The sequence below is a fragment of the Sturnira hondurensis genome, unplaced genomic scaffold, assembly GCF_014824575.4.
Source record: "Sturnira hondurensis isolate 20B ecotype Veracruz unplaced genomic scaffold, ASM1482457v3 Scaffold0000648, whole genome shotgun sequence".
Lineage (NCBI taxonomy): Eukaryota > Metazoa > Chordata > Mammalia > Chiroptera > Phyllostomidae > Sturnira > Sturnira hondurensis.
Genome location: NW_028073279.1, coordinates 9,023,039 through 9,048,794, shown reverse-complemented (window position 1 = coordinate 9,048,794; position 25,756 = coordinate 9,023,039). Strand labels below are relative to the sequence as shown.

General features: G+C 42.1%; 2 long non-coding RNA genes across 9 annotated transcripts; both read right to left on the bottom strand.

The window, feature by feature from the left end:
- Positions 1-21,819, bottom strand: LOC118985027 (uncharacterized). Of its 4 annotated transcripts, none has more exons than XR_005066038.1 (5): positions 21,464-21,817; positions 20,952-21,121; positions 20,391-20,487; positions 16,887-16,977; positions 1-1,206 (listed from the first exon to the last, which is right to left on the bottom strand). It is a non-coding gene; the product is annotated as an uncharacterized LOC118985027 (long non-coding RNA). The 4 variants fall into 4 exon arrangements; XR_005066039.1 differs by lacking the exon at positions 1-1,206 and adding an exon at positions 14,373-14,479 and having other exon boundaries at positions 16,883-16,977; positions 20,946-21,121; positions 21,464-21,819; XR_005066036.1 differs by lacking the exon at positions 1-1,206 and adding an exon at positions 14,373-14,479 and having other exon boundaries at positions 16,883-16,977.
- A 288-nt stretch (positions 21,820-22,107) lies between these two features.
- Positions 22,108-25,315, bottom strand: LOC118985623 (uncharacterized). Of its 5 annotated transcripts, none has more exons than XR_005066156.1 (6): positions 25,197-25,315; positions 24,862-24,947; positions 24,135-24,540; positions 23,780-23,908; positions 23,205-23,682; positions 22,108-22,410 (listed from the first exon to the last, which is right to left on the bottom strand). It is a non-coding gene; the product is annotated as an uncharacterized LOC118985623 (long non-coding RNA). The 5 variants fall into 5 exon arrangements; XR_005066154.1 differs by having other exon boundaries at positions 24,135-24,537; XR_005066157.1 differs by having other exon boundaries at positions 23,205-23,616; positions 24,135-24,537.
- Between the last annotated feature and the right edge of the window lie 441 nt (positions 25,316-25,756).

Sequence of the window (25,756 nt, the reverse complement as noted above, 5' to 3'; positions counted from 1 at the left end):
CTCTGAGCCACGGTTTCCTCACCTGTAAAATGATACGGACAACAGGGCTCTCCTCATAGAATTGTCCTGAGGACTAAATGAGATAAACAGATATGAAACAGATGGTACATTATAGGAACACAATAATTTGTATCCTGTTTTTTTTTTTTAAAGAATAGTAAGAAGATACCACAACTCCTTTAAAATATCTCCCGGTGCTTGTTTTTCAGAGTGAATGAAACTAGGAGCCTTGGGTCGCTAAGCTTATCCTCTTTGTTACTTTTAGAAGTGCATCTTATCAAGCTTGGGATTTAGAGTCAAACATAGATTCATACCCCTGCTCTGCCAGTTACAACGTGGTGATCTTAAATACATTAATCCTTCCTAATCTCAGTCTCAAATAGAGAGTTAAATACTATCTACAAATACGGTTGTTTAGAAAGTAGGACAGTGTCTTACACACAGTCTGAATGCAATAAATGGCTGTTTTCATCATAAACTTCTTGGGGGTGGCAGAAGGAGTATACAGAGAAATGGAGGACAGTGTCCACACACTATTGTGTTTCATAATCATCAGTAATCAGTGGTTCCATCTGTGAGCACTTTTTTCCCCACTAGAGTTCGAAGATAGTTCACTCTGAAAGTTCCAGGGGTGGGGACGAACCAACAGACTAGTGTGATTGCCAAAAAAACACTGGATATAATTCCAATACCACACCTGCAGGACTGGATAACACATTTAAACTGGACATGAACTAGTTGGACAGCATACCTAAGGGGGCGAGCTGGATGGGAAAATAGCTGGGGAGATGCCACACAAGGAATGTTTGAAGGACTAGGACAGGAGAAACCTAAGAGTAAGTGCAAATAAACCAGTAGTTTCAAGGCGGACATGTGAATGGAACTTCGTTTATTATATCATTTCCTGGAGGGCAGAACTCAGACCAATGGGTAGAAGCTACCTGGGCATAACTGTCAGCTCAATACAACCAACTTTCTGACAAGGCAGTCAACCAATGGCAATGCAGCAATCCATCAGTGGAACAGGCTGTCCAGTGAGGAAGGACCTGAGTGCAAAATCGAGCTTTGGGAGAGGAAGAGGGGAGGAGAGTCTGGGCTGGACATCTGCCAAGTTCTTCACAACTCTGCACTTCTGTCCCGGGAGGTGCCCACAACCGTTCCAGCAGCTGCAGTCCTGTGTTAGTGAGTCATTTATGTGAGCCTTTTCTTCAGTGTGTTAATTTGGGAGCACCAGAATAGAAGAGAAAAATATCTTTTTAAATTTAGTATTAGCTACAGTTACTACTACAGGTAAGAGGTCCAAAATACGTATCAACAATTAGATACTGCTTATTCACTCTCAGGTGAGTACCCGAGGCACCGAACCAACCTCTTTTTTGTGTTAAATTTTTCATTACAACAATATAATGGAAAAATGAAACTACATAAAGGAAGCTGTTATTACCACTAACATGTAAAAACTAATTTTTATTGGTGTTTAGTTACAGTTGTCCCGATTCCCCCTACCTCCATTGCTCTCCCTTGCCCTGTCCAACCCCTGCTCCCAAAGACAATCCCCATCCCATTGTCCTTCCTCGTGGGTCCTTTGTACATGTTCCCCTTCCTTCCTCCATTACCCGCCTCCTCCCTCCTCTCTGGTAACTCTCAGTTTGTTCTTTATTTCCATGTCCCTGGTTTTGAAATATTTGTTCTATATCTGTGAAACATGTCATTGGTATTTTAATAGGGATTGTGTTGAATCTCTAAATTGCTTTGGGTAGTATGGACATTTTAATGATGTTAATTTTTCCAATCCATGCACACAGTATATGCTTCCACTTACTGGTGTTTCCCTTCATTTCTTTCTTCAGTGTTCTCTCTGAGTACAGGTCTTTTACCTCCTTGGTTAAGTTTATCCCTAGGTACTTTATTTTTCTTGTTACTATAGTAAATGGGATTCCCCCCACCCCTAATTTTTGTTTCTGATATTTCATTGTTTGGTGAACAAAAATACCTTTGATTTCTAAATATTGACTTTGTATCCCACTGTTTTGCCAAATTAATTTATTTGGTGAAGCAGACAAAATAGATTTCAAAACAAAGGCCATAAAAAGAGACAGGGAAGGTCACTTCATAATACTGAAGGGGAGAATTCATCAAGAAAACATAAACACTGTAAACATATATGCACCCAAATATATAAGGAAAATCTTGGAGGACTTCAAGAAAAATATAGACAGCAACACACTCAGAGTAGGGGATTTTAACACTCCTCTGTCAACAATGGACAGATCTTCGAAACAAAAAAGCAACAAGAATATTTTGGCACTGAAAGACGTGCTAGATCAAATGGACTTAACCGATATATACAGAGCCTTTCATCCCAAAGAAGCTAAACACACATCCTTTTCAAATGCACATGGAACATTCTCAAAGAGAGACCACACGGCAGGACACAAAACAAGCCTCAACAAATTCAAGGAAATCGAAATCATATCAAACATTTTCTCAGATCACAATGGCTGGAAACTAGAAATCAACCTAAAGGAGAAAACTCAAAATGTCAAATTCAAGGAAACTGAATAACATGTTATTAAACAATCAATGGGTTAACAATGAGATCAAAGAAGAATTTTAAAAGTTTCTGGGAACAAAGGAAAATAAACACACAACAGCCCCAAACCTATGAAATAAAAACTTATTTTTAAGTAAAAAAAAAAGGCTTCCATTTCATGCATGTTATTTAATACCACAAACCTCAGTTTCCTTATCTATGAAATGAGGATGACAGTGATATTTACCTAAAAGAACTGTTCATTCATTCATTCAACAAATGTGAGTATCTATTACGTATTAGGCCTGGCCTACCTGCTGGGGGCTTATATCATTGAGCTAAAAAAACCCATAGAATCCTCATGGAGCTTATGTTCCTGTGGGGAAGAAGTAGCAAGCAACACAGTATGTAAAGTGAAGTGTTAGTATGAACATACTAGGTAAGAGTACTATGAGAAAATAAAGCAGGAAAAGGAATAGGGATGGGAAAGTGGTTTCTATGAAAAGATTAAGTATGACAATGAGGGTAAAAGTCATAGGATAGGAAGGTTCGGTAGAAAATCTTTAATGTTAGCTATTATTATGATAAGGACTTGTGGCTTGCAGGGCCAAAGTAGTTAAATGCATCATCTGCTCCTGAATTATTCAATAGGTATGTGTTTTCTAAGTCAAAACCCAAAGGGAGTGGATCCTGACATTGTTTTCAGATGGAAGAAAGGAGTAAGTGAAAATGTCATGACTTTGGGGTTCTGGCATTGACTCCTCTGTGCAAGGAGGCTGAAAAGAACGTGCAGAAAATTTAGAAACAGAAACTGGAGCTTGAACTGCATTACATCAAGTACGTGACCTAACTTTTCTAAGCATTTATTTTTGACCAGGGTGGTTTTGACACTTTGTAATAACATATGTAAAACACTGGCTATAGAGCAGTACAGTTAGCTTACATTATTACTGTCCAAGAAGAAAAACAAAACTCATCTGAATCTTCAGAGATTTTCAGTATGTTCAGAATGAAAAAACCAAGCAGTATTCCTCAGGAGGGAACATTCCGCAATCACATGTTGCTAGGAGTTGGACTAAGGTCACTTGTTATGAGAGCAAACCAGGAGAACATGAGGAAGTGTTCAACTGATTAAATGCTCAGTCCAGTGCTCAACCTTGCTAGCTCCTTGGCTGCAGTCTTTGGAATTCCAGGAGATGCAAACAAAGACACACTGATTCACTCACAACAGTTCTTCGTACAAATCTGAGGGTGTAGCCAACAAGCAGTCCTAAAGGATTTATGAAGTGTGCTTCTCTCCACAGAGCTTGCAATTCCAGGAGATACACAGGCTCCCTTTAATCAGCCTGTTTTCCCAGAGACCTCTGTGGCATGGTCCCTCTGCTTCTTACCGCTCTGGTTGAGTCTTGGGGAATAAGAATTTAATTCGTTCTGTGCCGAACTTTTTCTCCCAAGGAGAGCTTTGCAAGGGGCTCTTTCTGCTTTCCCAGAAGGGGGCGGGGAGCAAAACTCACATCCCCATCAGTTCCTCTGCTGGAAATTTTGAAGTAAATGACAGCTTTGGGGAATTTATTGGTGTTAGTGCAGTTTCCACTAGCCCTCCCCACACAAGGGGAGCTGTTTCTAGAATTGAAAGTCCCCCCCTCCCAAGCACCTCTAGATACCACAGTAACCCCTACTCTGCTGTTAGGGGGCCACATCCGGCAATCTGCCTCTTCCAGCTGTGACCACCTGGCACTTCAGATGGAGGCAAGAGGCATGAACCGACAAGGAGGTCAATTTTGCTGGGTGTAAGTCAGTGCTTCACAAACTATTCATGGTAAAGGACCAGTTTGTTCTCACTGCCAATCCATCATAGTCTAATGCTTTTATAAAACACAATAAAAATTAACTGCTAGAAAAAAATTTAAAGACATAAAATGCAAGCCAATGTTTTTATTACTAGCCTCAAAAGACATAAAATTATTCTGACAAATTGCTATAAAAACTTTCAATGTTTACTCACAACTTCTGTATTTAATCTAGCCATGGAACTACAGTCGCTGTTTAGTCACAAACATTTACTTGAAACCAAACACAAAGCCAATTTACCCCATTTCTCCATGAAATAAAATGATATATTTAGTGCAGTGTCTGGCGCAATGTCATCACTCACTCAGTACTGGCTATTACTATTGCTTTTGCCTCCAGGCTGGTGAGAAGAGGAGTAAACATTAGCGAGGAGTTAGACATGTAGATCCAAGTTCTACTCTGTTCCTACTGGCCTTGGACAAGTGTCTTTATCATTCTGGGCTTCAGTTCCAAAGTTTACAATACATAGGGAAGGGATCTTGAATCTAGACTTTAACATCTAGATCAGTGGCTTATGAGCTGAACTGCAAACAGAGTGAAAAAACATTTGTGTCCCAGTATACAAACTCTCACACAATGAAGCGAGCAACTGCAAAGTGGGCGACATAGTTATCCTTATTGCATGCACGCACTGGTATCTTCTATCCTACTTTATTTTCTTAAGTGCTGATTGAGTTCAACATTTGATTGATTTCAACTCAATCAGTTTTTCAGTTTGAAAAACACCGGAGCAAATGACCTCTATGATGCCCACCCTTGTTGGTAGATTGATGGGACTAACAACTAGTTAAGTGGGTTTCTCTTGGTTATTTACAACTTGATTTCTAGAATAAAACTGGCAATATTTAAGGCAAGTGTATCTAAAGGATTTTATCTTTGTGTTTAAACCAGTTGGTTCTACGTTGGTATATTCTTAGGGACATCTACTGGGTCGCAAAGAACAACGGTCTAAGATGTGTGTGTCTCGGCCATCACTCCACTGGATGATAACCTACCTAGAGGGAGCATTGGAAAAATCCCTACCTACCCTCATGCAAGTTTTCTTCAGCCAAATGTGCCAGGAGTCCAGCTCCAAAAACTCACGGACACAGACAGCAATGTGGTGGTTGCCAGAGGGAAAGGAGTGGGTGTGGAAGGGGCCTAATATATGGTGATAGGAGATGGTTTGACTTTAGGGGGAGGGCACACAGTGCAATATACAGAACTAGCATCATAGAAATGTACACCCGAAACCTATATGGTCTTATTGATCAATGTTACCCCAATAAATTTAACTTAAAATTAAAAAGAAAGAAAATATCCTTAGTGGATTCTGCTGTCTTGCTCAATTGCCTTCTGCTTTCCGGAGGAAGGCAAGGGGACAGGAGTAAGAGTCAAAAGGCCACTGGAAGTGTCAGGACTGCGTTGGTATTTCCACTCCTCCACATGCAGTGGGCGAAGGAGCTTTCTGGAAAAGTAAACACTGACGTGCAACCTCCTTTCTGAAGGGATATTTTATAGCCCTTCCCCCCATTTAATGAATAATTTTAACTGTTGTGAATTCAACTCAGTGAGAAATAAAAACATAAAATTATTTTATATCCAATAACTTCCAACGTTTGTGTTCTAACTTCCCCTTTCCTATAGAGTAGGAAGGAGTAGGGCACATCTCGGCTGCCCTATCACCGGCTAAATGTTTCATTTTGATTAAGACTTTAATCTCATATTCAATACAAAGCTCTGCATGTGTCTCCAGCTGAAGCGAGGCTTGAGGCTCGAGGCGAGGTGGGTGGGGCGTGTTGGGTGTGGGGGATGGCTATGGCTGTGAGGTGATCTCTTCCCACTGCACCCCGCCTTCTCCCTGAGCTTATTCTCCAGGTCCTTTCCTTTCATGACCATCACAGTGAATTTGAGAGCTAGTTCTGAAGTGAAACCTTTGAAAAATGCTCTGCAAGAAATGCCAGCTCACTTCTTTGTGAAGTTCAAGAGTGAGTCCCTATGAGAATTACCCCACCTTGGTGGGGGGGCAATTTTCTCACTGGTCAAAGGCCTGTACTTTAGATGCCATATCCTGGCTCACTCCTGGCGCACACGTGTTAACTCTTTGTTGAGAAACACTGATGGGTCCACTCATTTGTTGGGGGGAAGTGAGGGGGCCAAGGGCTGCTCTCCTGTGGGACACTAGCCAGAAAGCTTAAGCCCCAAGACACCTACGAATTCACTTCAGACTGTAGTATCTAAGAAACCGATCTTCTTTGTCCCATCAAACATGGAACCTTTCCTTCTACTTCATTTCCTAGCTTTGCAGGGCCTGGGCATAGGAGCTTTCTGAGACCAGCCTTCAGACTAGATTATCTCTCCTTTGAATGTTCCCCAGCTCTGAGGATGGTTCCACCAAAGGTGGTAATTCTGCCCCCTCCCGCCAAGCCTCTTACACAGGTGTGAGGGATGAGAGAAATGCAAGGGCTGGCTCTGCTGAAGTGACCCCTTTAGAAAAAGTGCTTCAGGAAAGTGAAGGCCACGGAACTGCAGTTCTCTGACCACAAACAAAGTGGGGATTTTAAAACACCTTGTTTCAGGTCTGGGCTCATCTCACTTACTGGTAGAAAACAGAAGAGACTCCACTTAGCATACTGCACCACATTAGATTTCTACTGCAAGCTACGAGCCAGGTTCTGTGAATACAGCAATGGACAGAACCACTGTCTCAGCCCTCACAGAACTCACATCTAACGGGCATGAAACAGATATGCCACTCTATGTAACTCAACTGTGACAAGTGCTCTGAAGGAAAAGCATGGAGTGTCAGGAGACTGGACATAGTTGGGGTGTCAGGAAAGGGGTCTGATAAATTGATACTAACCCAGAGACCGAAGGATAAAATAACGAAATGCAGTGAATGGTAAGGGTATCCTAGGAAGAAGGAAATGCACCTGACATAGAAAGCTGCTTGACTTCCAGGTCAAAGGTCAACTGGGGGCAGGAGACGGGACTTGAAAGGTAGGTAGGAACCAGACTGCCTGGGACCTCATGGGGCATGTTAAGGGCAGCAGTCTTGATCCCAAGATAAAGCCATTGGAGATTTTTAAAATAAAGTGGTATCATGATAAAATTTTCATTTTAAAAATTTAATTCTAGCTGAACAGCTGAGAAAGCATCAGATTTGGGACAGAGTGGATGGTGGAAGAGAGTATAGATGGTGATGTGTAAGTTTTTAAAGCACCTTTACATGTTAGGTCTAATTCCTTTTCAAAGCTCACCGGCTAATTAACGTTCAAGAACAAATTTGGATTAATTTAATTTCTCACACTTTCTATGCCCTGGACTCAGCCTTGCTCTCCCACTTACTAGCTGTGTGGCCTGGGGACCCTCTGTAAGCTTGTGAGGCAGGCTCTTCAACTGTGCAATGTAGAGAACACTTCTACTCGTTGAGGATTTGAATTAGAACGAAATGAGAGCCTTGGTACAAGGGCACTCAACAAATATTGACTCACCTCAAGCAAATAATCCTGTCAATTAAAAAAGAGAATAGCCTCTTCTAGCCATTTGATACTGTCACTTACACAAAATTCTACATGTATAAATTATACAAAGGATTGCACAAAATGCTTACTACAGAATGGCCATTTTTTATCAGACTAGAATAATATGAGACCTCGTGGGTGAGTCTGGACTTACCAAAATAGAAATCAATGAGTAATAGTAAGATTCATGTCTAAAAATAACACTACACATTACACTAAAAGACTAAAAAGTTTATAATTCTCTTTTGCATAAAGGAGGTCTATGTTCCTAATGACACAGCTTTCCAGAAATCTAGTCCTTATCAAGGTAACTTTGAGAATTTCTGCCTCCCCAGAGTATCTATACCTGTATACTACAAATATTATATTCCAGAAAAGGGTCAGCAAATGTACTATTGTTTCTCAGTCTGATGCCTATGGCAAACACTGAGAGTTGGTAACAGGTAGGCCATGACTGGTGGTCACAGTATTCCTTTCTGTGACCTCAGAAGTCTTCTCAGCAAAGTGCTCCAGGTACTACCCCAACCGACCTTATAAGATATCCCCAGTCCAAAAATATTCGTATTCAAAGTAGAAAAAAAACCCAACCAAAAACAAGCAATGGGAGCCTAAGTAATATGCCTGGAACTGCATGTACAAAAATAGTGGTACAAAGTGAATTTCCCACTAAATTGGAACCGTCCTCTCCATCTTCCTGCTTTTTAACTATCACTATAATTTCTTCATAACTGCATAAAACACAATAGTCCAAATGCATAAAGCCAGGTATAATCAGCTTACTTTACTTTTCAATTATGTGAATTGTTTAAACATGTACCGTAACAGAGAAATGCATAAACAACCCCAAAGCCATTAAAAAATGTAAAAAATATAAGGAACCCCAGCTGAGCATGTTCCAGGCACACGTTCTCATACCTGGCATTGGCTTTCGTTGGGAATCCTCACCATCATCACATTTTGAATATGGAAAAATACAAAATGGCTTTTGGATGCCTCCCTTACTCTTGCTCATACTTAATGAACTCATGCGGTGAAACATCAAAGGGTGATGGTGAGAATGAACGGTCTTAGATGAGGATTGTGTAAACATGAATGCAGTTTTAAGAAAGCAAGTTTTAAGGGAAAAAGTCCTGTGTCAAGCACAGAAACAACCTGGAATAAATAAATCAGTTTAAGAACAGTACAGACGAATTTGTGGCACGTTTATAATTGGCTGGTTATTCAGAGGCTAAAAAATGTACTAAGCACAGCAAACTATTTGAAATTGGTGTGGTAGGGAGAAAAGCTCACTCTCGGCTCGAACTCTGTGTGGTGTGATCAAGGTAGAACACAGCACAAAACCTGGTGGGGGCGGTTCCTACACCTGACTCTGACTTCCCAAGAGCAGCCCCGAGTAGCAGCTTTGTGATGAAGCAGACAGGACGGCAAATGAATGCTTTTTACCCATGGCTAATAAACACGTGAGCCCTTAGAGAAGGTTATTGCCATCCATTTCTAGTCCATATGCTTTTAATTTCCTTTACCTTCAAATTTAAACATGTAAAAGAAAAATCTCCACGGCCAAGAGCAAGCTATGGAACGCTCCTTTTAATGAGGCTGATAATATGTAAGTTGCAAGTGTAATTAGAATGCTTTTGAACACCTCGCCTTAAAACTGCTAATGCTATCATCTATTTCTACATGTCAAGGGTAAATAATATGCCACATTTCAATGCTGCTTTAGTCATCAAAAAAGCCGTGTATATACACATACATTTTATACATTTATCTTCACAACTGCAAGGAGGTGGAGCATGGAGAGGTCCAGGGAGTTGCCCAATTTCACCATAAAAAGCATTAAACCATCAAGAGATGCCCCATCATTTAATCCCTGGTTGAAGTATTTTTTCTAACTCACTGTATGAATACTGTATGGGTTTATTTCACTGTACTTTCGCTGTATGGTTTTATTTACATTTCACAAAATGCTAAAGCTGTGCTATGTCAGAAACCTTGGAAATACCTCTAACTTTCCACAAGAGAACCTCAAATGCTAAGGACGTGGGAATTACATTTTAATTGCTTACACAAAACAGCAGTTATCTTCACCCTGAATAAGGGAGAGCGCCATCAACTCAAGCCTGTTGTTGGCTATGATAGTGCCATTGCCCTGAAAGGCTTTTTTTGGTGGTGAAAGATATAAAAGTTACTATTTTAACTAATTTAAATGCACACCTTTGTGGCATTAAGGACATTCACACTGTTGTGAATCCATCACCATTCATCTCCGTTTTTTCATTTCCCCCAATAATTGTACCTATTAAACCATGAATTTCCCAATCCTCCAGCCTTGGCAAGCACCATTCCATTTTCTGGATCTATGACTGGGACGATGCTAGGCACCTCACGCGTGGAACGCACGGTATTTGTCCTTTTGTCTCTGGCATACTTTGCTTAGCACACCATCAAGGTTCATCCATGTTTCCGCGTGTCAGAGCTTTCTTCCTTTTTAAAGCTGAATCTTCCATTGTATTATATACATTTTGTTTATCCATTCATCCATCAATGCACATTCGGGTAGCTTGTTTTTTGACTATTATGACTAACGCTGCTGTGAACACTGGTATATGTTCAAGATTTTTCATTTGGTCATATAACCAGAAGTAGAATTGCTGGATCATTTGGTATTCTGGTTTTTTTGCCATTCTTCCCATTCACACATACCTCAACCAAACAATGTAATGAATATACCAACAAACACACTTTATGTGTATTTTAATCAAAGCAGTGGAAAAACCCCATCAGATTTCTCTTGCTTTACTCCTCACTTAACCTGTTGGAAAACCTCGCATCTCTGAATTCCTCCCGGATGCTAGGACCTCCAGGCCTAGGCAAGCCTCCTAGAGCTCCTACAGGCAGACTGGCCTCAAGCTTCCCTACTGAGAGGAAGCGGGACCCAGGGTGGCTCCGTCTGTAGAAATACCCCAACACTCACCTCTGTAACACCCCACAGACTCGGGCGTGGATCCTGGGGTCAATGTTGGGTATGTATAAAGCCTGGATTTTATGGAACTAGTAATGGGAAAACAGGAAGATCAGGGGAGGTGGTAAAACCCTCACCAAGGCCAATGACTGCACAACACCTCACTCCCTAAAGCACTTTTTTCCACCTGCTATACTACTAAAAAGTAGGAGCGTTTCAAATTACTTGAGAATTCACCAATCCCAAAACTTTCCTTTCTTAGAAGTTCTTCCAGGGTTTCTGTCAGAAATTCCTTTTCTGTTAAAGGAGCAGGGCTGGTGGGATAATACACAACTGGGCAAAGCCACTGACTGTTCCCTATAATTAATCAGAAACATAAGTCTAGGCTGCAGTTTAGAGAAATTCGAAGTATACGAAGACATGTGAGATACAGCATCATGTGGTCAGTGCCCCCTGGGAAGTAACAATTCAGGGACAAGCAGGTGTGCCTTAAGGGGTTGCTTCAGGAAAAGAGAGAAGAGCAGGGAGAGAATTGTGTGAACCAGCAAAGGAACAGTGACCAGGAACATCTGAGGACTGGATGAGGAAGGGTGAAACTGAGCCTCTCTGCCTTGCCACTTGCTTCCCGTTCCCTTTCCCCCTTACTCAAGTTTCAGTTAGGACTTCGTAATAAAAACGGCCCAAGTCTAAGACAATGACTGGGCTGTGTTGATTCGCAGGTTAGGACTCTTGTGCGTTAAAACATCACATACATAGTTTCCCTCCATGCTGGCTCTTCTCACCCTGTGGTAACCAGCAGGTCCAAGTAGGGCCTGACCTTCAAAGGCCTTGTTCTCTCTGTGACCAAGTATATGGGTCATTGCTCTGGGTTCCTCACTGCTCAGCCACCCACGGTGGTGAGGCTCCCAGATAGACATGAGCCTGGGAAACGATAAGAGGTTCTTATTTAGGCATTGAGCCTAAACGACATGAAATTACCTGAGCCCTGCAGCCAGCTGCCATCTAACATACGAGAGTCATGCACTTGGACGCTCATCTGCGGCTGTCCACATCCTAGGAGTCTTAAAGAGAGGAAGGATGGGGGAGACCCTGGCTTCTCTAGTAACCTCACCCCAGCAGTGCTCTCTAGAATAAGATGCAGGTTGGAGATGTGTGCTATGTCACCGTAGGGTGGTCCTTAACTACCTTATAAAAATAACTTGTATTTTATTTTCATGTAAAGGTGATATCAACAGCCATGGCATGGGCATTCAACAAACACTGTTTTGAATTACATGAGACTTTAAACATCCACGTTATGGGAAAAAAATATGCTACATCCATACCCATTTCTTAAACAAAAAGATGTAATTTTATTCATGCAGTTACATCAGCAATTTTTAACCAGTGTGCCACAAGAATTTTTAAAACTTGTGGTACCTGATTATTTATTTAGGGGCACTGACCTCCTTCCCCTTAGATTGTCAAACAAACAAATGACAACATCCACCCAACGAAAGCTGTCTGATGTCAATGAATCAACATTATACCTATTTTTTGTGTCAGATTGGCCACAGAATTTTAGTAATTAGTTTGTATGTACCACGAGATGAAAAAGGTTGAAAACCGCTGAACTGTATCAATACTGTTCAACATGCAGGGCTTTCTTCTCCCTGTTTAAGCTGAACTGCACCGAGTAGGTTATATTGACAAGTGCCAAGCTACTCTAATTAGGTTGCCATTTATATTTATAAAAATGGCACAAATTTCTCTGAACCTCTCCCCCAAAATACCTATTCACACTCAGTACTCACGTCAGTCTCCTAAAAGCTCCAAAAATCGTAACATATGTCAGTTCAGTGTAAGTGTTCATGCTGCCGTGCAAACAACTCCCCAACTCCCTTTACCCCCACGTAAAATAAGGCAAAGACAGAGGGAGTAGCCTTCTCTCCGAGCTAGGGAAGGTACAACACAGGAACAGTGTGAGAGGGTTTCTGCATCCCTGCACCTGTTTCGCACGCCTCTTTCATCTTCTGTCTTCCTTTCCGGGCACGATGGCTCCTTTGATGGAAGGCAAGATGGCTGCCATCCTTCAGTTATCACAGTACTGTACCTTTAGAATGGACAGCATCAGCACTGTGATAACTGAGCCAGGGCAGCCTGTCAGTCACTGTGCAGGCTGGTGGTTTTCTTTTCCAGGTGACCGAATGACTCTCTCCGAAAGCTCCCCATGAAGTGGAAGACTAAAAGATCCCCTTCTGGTTCGAGATGAGGGGAAACAAAAGAAAAAGTGGGTTCATAGACTGGTAAATGGTGATGCTGAAATATTAAGAGGCCCAGCTGAATTATAACAGAACAAAAGATGAACACATGATTTGTACATATTAATGTGAATGAGCAAACATGACTATGCAGTAAGCTTTACAGCTTATTTCACAATGCATTTCTTCCATGCACACATTCACTGACTCTATCCCTGTCCTCAATCATTCATGAAACAAATATTTACTGAGGGACTACAATGTTCCAAGACCTCTTCTGGATACTTAAGTAATTAAGACAAGTAAGACATGGCCCTGGCTAGGTGCTCAGCTGGTTGGAGCACTGTCCCCTACAGCAAAAGGTTACAGGTTCGATTTCCAGTCAGGGCATATACTTAGGTGGGGGGTTCAACCCTCAGTTGGGGTGCCTATGGGAGGCAACTGATGTTTCTCTCTCCCTCTCTAAAATCAATGAAAAACATATCCTCAACTGAGGATTTAAAAAAAAAAGGTAAGTCAGATATGGTCCCTGTTCTCAAAATGCTCCCAAACATAACAATAATTCTTCACTTTTGCCTGACATTCAGTAATTTTCTATGTGCTTTCTCATTTGGTTTTCCACAAGAACCCTATTAGGTTGGCAATGAATTTATTCGTTATTTCATCAAAAAAGAATTCTGAAGATGGGTTAGATATCATTAGCACATTTTACAGACAGAAAATAAAAACCTATAGAGGTTAGGTATTTTACTTGAGACCATGCCCTAAGTTATGGTGAACCTGGGCTCAAATCCATGTCTTATGACTAAGCCTAGGGCTTTTCACCCCCTACCCCAATCTGGCCATTCAACTCCGTCAACTGAATATTCAGATTGCACAATTTACACAAACAAAAAGATTTCTGAAAACACCTACTTTTTGCCTAAGATTTTTAGTTTTCTGAGTATCTCACCTCACAGAACAGAAACTAGTATGGGTTTTGTGATTAAAAAATGTACATTAGTAAAAAAAAATGCCACTGTTCTTATTCTGAGAGCTAAGAACTGTACTCGAGTTGACGACACTGACGATTACACGCTGAGCACACCTGCTGGGGGCTGTCACTGCGGTCAGCATCAGCCCTGCAATTACAGTGGTACAGGAATCACTACCACCCTGGAATGCCTTCTGAAAAAAATCACGTGCTTTGAAATTAACTGTATCTTTAAGATGTACCCTGAAGTCACTTGAGGGATGATTCTTACTTTTATTTAAAAAGTACAAAAAAGATTTTAAAATTGGAATCCAGGCTTTAGAATACCAACTTAGGAAAACCATGATTCACTCGTTTTTTTTCCATGTCAATCTTAAGTTCTCAAGTTACTTCAATAGGTGTAAAACTTGACAGACACTTGAAAAATAATTGTTTTCAATAAGGCATTTGCTGTTTCAAAGACTCATTATATGCATTTTAGATAGCACTGTACTTCAAATAAGTCAGAAGAAGAACCAATTCTTTTGATCAGAAGTCAAAAAACAGAGTACAATGATTCTAGCTCAATTAGTAACTTTTATGCACTATGAAACTGATCTATCTTTAGAAAAGTAATATCCATGAAAAAACATACCTACACACAAACTGAAATAACATTCTCTAAAGTTGCAAAAATAGCTAAAAGCTAAAGAGGTCATTGCCTAGGACTTAGCCAAGTGATGTAATAACAAAGTTAAAACACAAGAGGGCAATAAAGATTTTTTTAAGAAAAAGTTGGATCCTGTAACCTAAGATTCCTGGAAAATAGCTCCACATTTTCACCCAAATTATAAACATCTGTTAAATGAACAAAGATATTGCGATTATTTGAGAATAAAATGTAAGATAGCTGATCCATCGAAAGGATAAAAAAAATAAGCACCCAACATTTCCTGGCCACAAGTTCTGTCCACTTTAGAAAAGATGGGGGGGGGGGGTAAGTATGGGATCAAATAAATGACAGTGATGTACTGATCAGTTATTAGACTGTTCTTCTCGAAGACCGAATACTAGTGCAACTGACTGTCTGAATATGAAGTCCACAAAGATAAACTTAATGTTGGTAATATACTACAAAGCTGAAAATTCACTCTATTAGCCAAGACCAAAAACAGACAACTAAACATTTTTGGTACCATAAGTAGAGAGTATTTCCTTTATTTTGTATTTTTCTCTCATTTCAATTATTTCCTACCTAAATTGGGGGGGGGGGGTTAAAAAGTCAAGAGACCACGTAATAAAAAACAAATTGTCACTCTGTGAATAATTACTGAAATTAATATTCTCTCAGAATAATTTTAAAGCAGTTTCAAGGAAGAAAGGCATGGGCTTTTAGAATTGTATTTTACAAGTACTAATAAATAAGTGCTTCAAAACGTTAAGTTTTGTTTCTTCTTGGAAATTATTCTCTATAAATGTGCATTTAAAAAAAACCTAATCTACCAGAAACATTTCTTTTTCCATAGATTTTTCTTCATAAAAATGGAATTACTTTAATTTTAGAACAAGTGAATGCAGGTGCTCTTGCTACAGCAAAGTGCAGTGTACAGTCAGAGAGGGAAAAAGACAGTGATGTAAAATGCTTTCCTCCAGAGAAAATTGATTTTAAATTCACTCCTTCTACAATAAAAACGATACAACTGAGAACGATCGCTCCATGATGCATGTACCAAATATTATTATCTAAGAAACCAAGGACTTCTGGTGACCGGTATACTAAAAAACGTACTTTTAAATCTTGTGTAGTAAACACACACACAAAAACCATCTTCCACTCCTCTTATCTATGGACTGAAAATGAAAATATAATGATTTTGAACCTTTAAGTATCTGATTATATAGTAAAAATTGGAGATATTAGTAAGCTGCTGGCAATACAAAATATTTGAAAACACTTTTAAACCAAAATAGGTGAATTTAAATCTACCAGTCTCCTACTGATGTGTGGTTTTTTCCCCAAAGTGAAAACCATTAATTCAACTCAGTGACATTATATTTGACCAAACTGTGATATAAGAATGTACTGTGAACAAAATACTGCTTTGTGAGTGGTACAAAGACTATATATTTGCATTTTATTGCAAAGCTTTGCTGCATTAAGGGTGTTTTAAAACTTATGCCAAAGTTTAATAGAAAACTTCAAATGGTTGAAAAGGCAAAAAAAAAAAAAAGCCGAGGACCACTGCCCTGTGCGAAGTCTGTCCCAGTTCTCACAGAGAAGCATGAATACGGGGTGTCACTGTTTCACCTACTTTAATAAAGCACTGGTCTCTAAATAGTCCCATGCTCCATAACTTCCAGCAGGTCCATCTGGAGGAAAAGACCTATGTATACAACAATGTACAGACAGAAACAGGAATGTGCCTTCTTACTCAAAAAGGCTCCAGGAGACTAAAATTCACAAATAAATGGACCGGCCCATAAATTCTGTTATGTAGGCTTTTACCCCTTGCACATTCACTCAGCATACACACTTTTAGTCTAACTGTCTACTACACAGTTATTTTACTTTTCTGCTTTTGTTTAGAGCCTATTTTTTCCCCAGAGCTTGGATTTTATAGTCTGCTCACAAGTTACTTTTACTCTGATTTCACCTCGACATGATACCCTTTTAGAGAAACTAGTCAAAATGACCCACCTCTAGCTACCCGTCTCTAAAAACCTTGTCTCCAATTAACTCATGATCTCATTACTGCAGCAGTGCCATTTAAAAATGCTGGGTCTTAAATTCTCAAATTCCCTTAATAGGCAGCTAAAGGGGGCAACACCAAAGAGTTGCACTGACCTCCAATTGTAGAGCCAGGGGCTGTTCCAGAAACACAATTATACTCCTCTTTTCTGCAGAGTTCACCTTTCTCAGATCCTCTATTCTACATCTGTAAAATGAACACATTTCTACTTGTAACATATGCCACAGTGGGGCTGCACTCATCATTAAATGCTCTATCTTGCACTGTAACTTAATTTAGCACTGTTTACCCTCTTACTGACTTAAAGGAACAGTGTTGTTCTTGAAGTCAGAGACTGTTTTCACACCCCTTCACAACATTAGCAGTAGCAATCCTTTCCACAAAGTGCAAGCTCAACAGACATTTGATTAATTGATGAACCTCTTCATTTCCCAGGGATTCTCTAAATAAGTTATCAACAAAAGTGTGTGTTTAATTCTGGCCTCTGTAGGTATGGTCTTAGGCAAAGTACTTGACAGTTTGTCAATGATAAAATGAAAAGGATAGTACTAAATCGTCTCTAAGTCTCTTCCAGCAAGAAACATTACAGAAGCTCGTGAGACAAAACCAAACCCCCAACACAGCACTGTATCTATCCAAATCGGCACTGTACTTTTTTTCACAGGACAGGGGTCAGCAACCTTCTGGGCACAGTTACCACCAGTGGAGCTAGAATGGGGAAGGAGGAGAGAAAGTAAATGAAGGATGAAGAGAAAATGAACAAAGGTGAATCGTAAGTGGAATCACTCAAATGCCACCAGGTGTCACAATTGTTACTGTGCTACATCCTAGCATACCTAGGAGCCTTTTACACACGCAGCCATAGCCAGATGTATGGGTACTTAAATTTTCCCATGCGGCCCTCACTAGCCCTCCTAGCGCCCTGCACATTTTATTGACCTTGAGTAGGGCACCAGTTCTGCATAGAATTCTGCAAAACAGTACTACGAGGTCTCATCTATTGGAATAACAACTCTCGGGTCCCCAAGTCTCCACATGCAGAGTAGATGACTTTCAAACATGAAATAATTCATGCAGTCACCTCTTTTGAAATTAATCCATGGACCAAAAGGAGTGATGTTCTAGGCCAGCACTGTCCAAGACAGGTAAAATCCAAGCCACGTACATAATTTAAAATATTCCAGTAGCTACATTAAAAAAATTAACAGATAAAATTAATTTTAACAATATGTTTAAACTCAGTATAACCAAAATATTATCACTGGAAAATGTAATCAATATAAAAGTTGTTCACCCTGACTAGTGTGGCCCAGTGGGTTGGATGTCATCCCTTGAACCCAAAGGTCACCAGTTGATTTCTGGTCTGAGCACACACCTGGGTTTCAGGCCAGGTTCCCAGCTAGGTGCATACAAGAGGCAACCAATCAATGTTTCTCTTCCTCTCTTTCTCCCTCCCTTCCCCTTTCCCTAAAAACAAATACATAAAATCTAAATACATATATAAACTATTCATGAGACATTTTACTTTCTCCTTTTGGAGTAAGTCTTTGAAATCTGGAGCATATTTTATACTTGCAACACACATCAATTTAGTACTAAATTCACCAGAAATACTTAGTTTGTATTTGGATTGTATAAAGTTTACAGATTAACAAGTCCATGCACATGTCCAAGTTGTTTCTGAACTTACTTAAGTTTTCCAATACCTGAACCAAATATTAATTTTAAGAATTATATAAATGAAATACCAACTTCAAGAACTATATAAAATCTAAAATTCAGTTCCTTATCACCACGGCCGTGTTTCAGGCACTTCACAGCCACACTGGATTCTAAGCAGCTGCCTGGATTCTTTTAAACCTGAACCAGACAAAGAGAGGTTACGCCTTCAATACCAAGTCCTTCTGCAGCACCCAACTGGTGCTCAAATTATGGCAAGTATTTTCTGCCCCACTACTAATCCTTAAGTTGTCCATATTCCAGTGTTGATCACTTAATAAGCACCTCTTTCCAAAGACTGAACATCTCCTTTTAGCTCAGACAGACAATCTCAATTCAGGGAAAGAATGGAGACACGGAGATTTGGAGACACAGAGTTCATTTCTGAGGTAAGGGCCGAATATCCTGACGTCGTTACTTCTCTGTCCAGGACATCTGTCACCCTTCAAAAGTTATGGCCAGTGTTTATAATGAGCCTCTCGACCTCCATACTCACAGCAGCTGTCACTGCATCCTCAGATTCTTCACCTTCTTCAAGTGCTCCCTCCCAGCCTACCCCCCACAACCTCCTCTATCTCTAGCCAACTCTCCAGCCCACATTCTAGGAGCCCCTTTTTAATTCATTCTGAACAGTGCTTATTATTGTTGACATACTGAAACATATGAATAATTCAATAAATGAGTATTGAACTATCTGATTAATCATTCATTGGTCTAGGTATCCAAGTTATGTTGAGAAAAGCTTTTCTGAATATATATGAAAAGCATACCCCCACCCTTCCCCAAAGGAACCAATTACAAACACTACAGCTTTCCCTGCCTATGTCAAAGTTCAGTGTTCCTCCTGCAGCTGACTTAAAAGTTGATCTTCTAAAGGAGCCGGATTCCTAAGGTAGTTCTATTTTGAGCCTTCTTCCTGCTCTGAAGCTAAAGTTGGAAAGGCTTAGGGGGTGATGTCATGGAAGGGAGACCATTGGCTTTTACACAAGGGTCTTCTCCAGCAACCCTGGGGATGCTCAGATGGTGTAAACTAGGGGAAATACTCATTATTCATCTCTCTCCCCTCCCTCCCATTTGAGTCTCAGCTATTCATTAGTCGGCAAGAAACCAATTTCCAATAAGCATGCAAATGTATTTACTATTTTACTCTTATATACCTCAGAAATGAAAACACAGGGGAGAAGAAAAACACCTCAATCCAGGGAAACATGGTCACCTCTTGTCTCCACCCATCATCCCACCTCCGCAAGTATCTACCATAGGACTATGGGCAAAGAGGATGGGAGGGACAGCTGATAAGAAAAATAAAGGGATTATAAATCTAGGAAGCCCCAAGAGAAAAATTGGATGGAGGACATTCAGGACAGAAACAAAATTCTTGGGTCTCTTCTCTCCCATGGTTTTCTTTTCCCTTTTGTTCGGTTAGGTTTGGGGATGGGTGTGCCTTCTGCTTTGGGAGGCATATTTGGCTCTGGCGAATGAAGAGGGGCCAGGGTGGGGCCCAGGGAAAGAGCCAGAAACTGCTTAGGCCTGATTCTGGGTTAAGCTCTCAGGGGAAAAATGACGGTGACTTCAGGGGGACAGCTGAGGATTCCATTAGAAAACCCAGTGTGGAATAAATGACGACACTGGACCAAGGTGGGGGGTCACCTTTGTCTCTGGATCTAAACCTTAGCAGTCTGTTAGTTGCTGATTGGTGGGATGCAGGTCCAGAGGGAACAAAAAACCCCAAGACATCTGTAGACCACAACTTGCCAGGCAGGGGAGAGAGATGTGCCCAGTGCAACCGGCAGGTGAAAGCAGCAGTTTCCGGCCAATTCTGGGACGAGGGTTGGCTAAAAGCTCTGGGGAACAGAGGATTCCCTCGTTTCTCGGCTCACCTCTCCTCCAAAGCTGGAATAAGCACAGGTGTGGTCTTTCTCCAAGAAGGTGGCTTCTGGTGAGTGGGCAGCAGAGTGAGGGAAAGGACTCTTTGACCTGGGATGGTAGGGAGAAGCCCTCGGGTCAGCTAAGGCCAGGAGCAGGCGGTCTCTGCCAAGTCCCCCTCCCGCTTCTGGAAAAGCGAACTGGACCTGAATAAATTACAGCAATACACCCCCCTCCCCAATAATGCTTCTTATAAAAGAAACAGTCTCTTAGGTCTACATAAAAAACTGCAAGCTCTTGTTGACGAAAATAAACAGGTGAGCCAGAAGAAGCGGAAAAGATTGGAGCTGAGAGAATGAACGTGAAAAGAAATCGAGGCTTCCCCGCCCTCCCTACACACCCTCACCTCTCTAGCTCGGGAGAATCTGCGTGGCAGGTTGCAAGCTAAAAATGCCACGGTGACAGAGCCCCATGTCTCCGTCCGGCGCCCATTCTCCCTCCTACCCCAGGGACCCATGTCCCAGCCTCGAGCGACCTAGCGCCCCAACCCTGGAATGCGCGAGGCTCACCCTCACCCCGGACCGCTGCCGCCGCGGGGACTCCGGTCTTCCTCTCTCCTACCTCCCTCCTCCTCCTCCTCCTCCGCCTCCTCCTTGCAGACTCCTCCCGCCGGATCCTTCATGTAAACAACATCCAGGCTCTATTTACAGTCGCCGCCGGACCTCCAGGGACTCACGCCAGCACCCTGGAAGAAGGCGGGGGTAGAGGAAAAGCGAGTGCGCAACATTTACACACACACACACACCACCCCACCCCGCCCCTCCGCGCCGCTCCCCCTCCTTGAGGCCGAAGCGGGGCGCCCAGGGGCCACCCGCGCCCCCGTGCACATCCAGCGCGATGCCTGACATCCCAGCTAGGGCCTAAGAAAACCTCGGAAATGCCCCTGGGCGAGGTCGCCCCCCCAACCCCGCAGGAAGGAAAACACACCGCAACAACAAACCCAAGCAAGCAACATGCTCTAAGTCAGTGCATGAGTGGGGAGCCCCGAGCCGGGCCCGCGTCGCTTCCCCGTCGCCCGACTACTTACCCAGGGATGACGAGCTGCGTGCAGTCCCCTCAGGTGGCTGAAGGAAGGCGGGCGACGGGCAGTAGCTTGCCCTCGGCCGTCGCCCCCGCCCGGCCCGCCCTCGGCCCGCCCCCCGCGCGGGGGCCGAGTCGGTCAAGCCCCGCGGTGCGTGTGCGCGCGCCGAGGCCAGCCTCGCCGAACGCCTCCGTTCGCGGTAAGCCCCGGGGCAGGCTCCGGCGCCCACGGCCCGCGCTGCCCGGCGGCGCACGGGCGCGCACACGGACGTAGACACTCGGCGGCACGGAACCCTGCGACCGCACGCCTCCCGCAGGCGCCCAGCCCCCGCACGCGCCGTCGCCCCCGCGCCGGCCCGCCACCCCCACACCCACCTGCGCCCCCGCGGGTTCCGAGCCCCCCTTCCTTTGTTCTTTCCGCTATTTGCATGAAGAATATCTAATGACGCAGCAAGGCTCACCACAACGTGACCGTCGCCATTTTTCTGTTTTTATTCTATCTCTGCCATGTGATAGATTGGGCGGGTGGGGGTAGAGTTTGGAAAAGGGAGAGAGACGGGATTAAAAAAAAAAAAAAACTTCCGGGTCTCATGACCGGGAAGGGAGAAAAACAAAAGAGAGACGAGACACAACTGCAAGGGAAGGGTGTGTGTGTGTGCGTGTGTGTGTGCGCGCGCGCGCGCACGCGCGCACCCTCTGCTCCGCGAAGAGAGGCTGCCGCATCGGACAAGGAGCATCCTCCAACCTAGGGAGCCCAGTGACCATTGGTGGGTGTAGGTCGCACCCTCTAGCCAAGGCGGTCGCCTGTCCTGGTCCCACACCGCAAACACTCGACGAAGCTGTCAGTTTGGTCCTTTCTGGTGGCCTGTACTTGCCGGTCCACCCCAGAGCTCGCGCTTTAGATCTCGGGCAAGTATGCCGTTCTGGTTACATTCAGAGAGGTCTCGCTATTACCTAAGGAAAGAAATGATAAAGTGTTGCCCAAGTTTTAAAATAGTTTGCTTTGATTGTGTTGTTTATAACAACCGCCGGGCAACGCCAGGCAGCATCTAGTATCAGTTTGAATCCTTCCACTTTCTTTACTCCTTTTCTCTCTGCCCCAAATGGGACGCACCTTTGTATTGTATTTTATGGGGCCAGGGGGAGGGTTGTTATTGTGGGAACGGACCATATACATGAAGGACTGATGTCTTCGGGAGAAATTTCTAATAAATGGTCGTTTAGGGTCGGGGAGCATTTTTTTAAGAAGACACTTGATTGGAGCAAGGTGGATTCATGTTGCACTCTTATTCAAGTTCAGAGGGCGTGATAGACATTTCATTCTTTCCCAAGTCTCTTGTTCACGGTTGCTGGAAAAAAAATATTTGGGAACTCTGCCACGTTTTTCAGTGAGAGATAAAATTTTGTGCTTTTGTTTACTGCTGTATTTCCTTTGGGCACTTTCACTTTTGTTTCTCTTGAGTCTCCTTTGTGATTTCTTGTCCGTATTTCATAATTCGAAGCAGAAATGATCTGGGTTCCGCAATTTACAAGGGAAGAAACTGAGGCCCTGAGCGCTGACGGAGTTGCTACAGGTGACACATTTGAGTGGCGTTCAGATTCAGCCCCGCTCACCCGATAACTCTGTTAGGGGGTTGGAGATGGAGGGTGGGGGATGGACGTGGAAAGGAGGATTGCTTAGTAATGTATGGCAGAAATTCTGCTTTGTAAAATTATAATTCAACAAATTAAAGATGGAGAACACTCACCAGATCATTTCCTTCTTAGGATCGGTATGAATTGATTGCTTCTTCAAGATCCCCTTTCTTAAGATTTGACTCAAGTATATCCATTAATTAATATTCTACTTCGCTTTTACCTGGGAAAGTTTGTCATCTCACCGAACAGCTCTACATGGTTGTTATTTATTTATTTTAAGAATCACAGAGTTGACCTCTTCCTCTTTGTGCACCCACTGTGTCTTTTGACTATTACTTCCTGGTGACTTGGACACTTCGGTGAACTAGAGGGTAAGACTGGAGGTCCAGGGACATAACATGCTCATTTTGTATCTTCCGTGTTTAGCACCCTACCTGGCAATGAGTGAGAGAAGGAAGGAGGCCTGTGAAAATTTTTCCATAATTCCATCCTGACCATCTGCAGGAAATTCCTTTGATGTTTCTGGTAAAGGCAGAACACTAGAGATGCTTTCTGGTTCTTACACCTTTGCAGACCATTTTTGTCAGACTTTCGGTTAACAGAGACAAGCATAATTTGTTTTCTTTATGTTTTTGAACCAAGTGCTTTATTTATCTCCCCCTCCTTTATTTATTTTTTACACTACATTTGTTTCCTATTCTTCAAATTCATTCCAATTCATATGATTAGTTATGCCAACACTTGCCCTTTGATTTCTGCTTTCATAGACTCCAAAAGGTTGGTGAAGTTAAGCTGTGATTTAGTCCTGCTCACCCTGGAATCAAATGATCCAAGGCACATTCTTAATAAGATTCTGGTTCCTCCTGAAACCCAGTGAACTAAGTGAGGAAGCTGGCAATTACTTAAGGAGTCAGGCAGGTTGAAGAGGGCTGCTGAAAAAAAATGTCTGCATCTGGACAAAAACTGCACATTTGCAGCTTTAAAGACTGGAGAATAGCTTTAAAGACTGGAGAAGAACTGATGCTTGCAATTATATTTACATCTCAGCGAAGGGTCTGGATTGTCACAGATGCATTCATACACTTCCAGATTGATCAGGTTCCATTGCATACATGAACACGAACTGGAACTGCACGTATTCCTTTGCACGGAGCAGATGAAGTTGCTATCCCTGATGGTGACCTCATTACTAATCATGTATTCATCCCAGATAATAATAGGGTGATAATAATTTTAAGTGTAACAATATCACCTTCCAGCAAGGTGGAGATGAAACCTAATTATATGTAAAGTCATGTGCTCCCTTAAATACAAAGCTGAAGAGAAAAAAAAGGAACATTGCTCAAAAATAGAGGAAATACCTCCAGAGCTCTTGTCTTCCAGATACGGGCACTCACACATCACAAAGACGATCAAAGTTCAGTTCTCTGGGTTGTCACATAGCTGCTGATCAAAGAGAGCTGCTGTTACAGGCGCACGAACCATCTTCCATCTCTCCAATATGCACTTGAAAAACAACAGTCTGGTGTGTGAGAGCACGGACTTTGGAATCAGATCCGTTACCTGTGCCTTCCGGGGCGAGTTCGTCATCAATTCTGATTCTCAGTTTCTTTCTTTATGAAATGAGCATAATAGCATCTGGCTCAAAGAGGAGTTTTTAGGATTGAAATGTAATAAAATATATGTAAAGACCTAGCATGACACTTTGAATGTGACATAATCTTTAAATAATTAGTTGTAATAATTTTTTATTGTATTTGTATTTACCCCATGCACTTCACTTCTTAGAGTTGTTCTATCCCTTTCGACATTCTGCTCTTGAACATTCAGCACACCCACTATTAGTCAAAGTTCTGTGAAAATAAAGATAAACAAGAACAGGTTCTGCCCTCAATAAGTTCAACAAGCCTCAGAAGACATATTCAAGTAACTACACCGGTACTGGTAGACTGAAGACGCACTCGTGGTTTGAACCAATTTTTGATGACCTACCTGAGAAGCATTTCATTAAGGTCTAGATTTATTAATACTGAGGCAATGACAAAGCTTATGGAAGTAGATAGGAAAATGCCCAAGAAAAACCTCCAAACAAAAACACTCACGTTTTCACATGAGGATTATGTTTACAAGTTCATCTAATCGGTGTAATTCTGCAGCTTTTAATCACAGTTTTCTGGTCCAGTACGAAAGTCAGGCTTCTTTTCCATGTGTGTGAAAAGTATGCAGGTTGTTCTTTGAAGTAATGTTAGAAGATGTAGTTAATAAGAAGCACTTCTGGTTGTTAATTAATTAGACCACTTTAATCAAGAACTATTTTCTGAGAAACTTATTCCCAGCCCTGGGTCAGGAGCTAAAAAAAAAAAAAAAACAGAGACAATGAAGACATAGACTTTACCCTTGAGGAACTCATCAACTGTTTATTGATTATCTACTGGGGATGCAGTGGTGAACAAGATACTCAGTTTACTTGCAGATTGATGTATACAGATATCTTTGTGGCTTCCTCAAGAAGTGTGCAACTGACACAAGGTTTGGCAAGGCAAAATATCTGTACCCTCCCCACCACTCCGAAGAGCACTTCTTGAAAGAACTGTTTGGTCTCTACAGCCCAAGTGAACTTGGCAGTCTCTCTGGCATTAGGCAAAAGTGTGAAGTGAGCAAG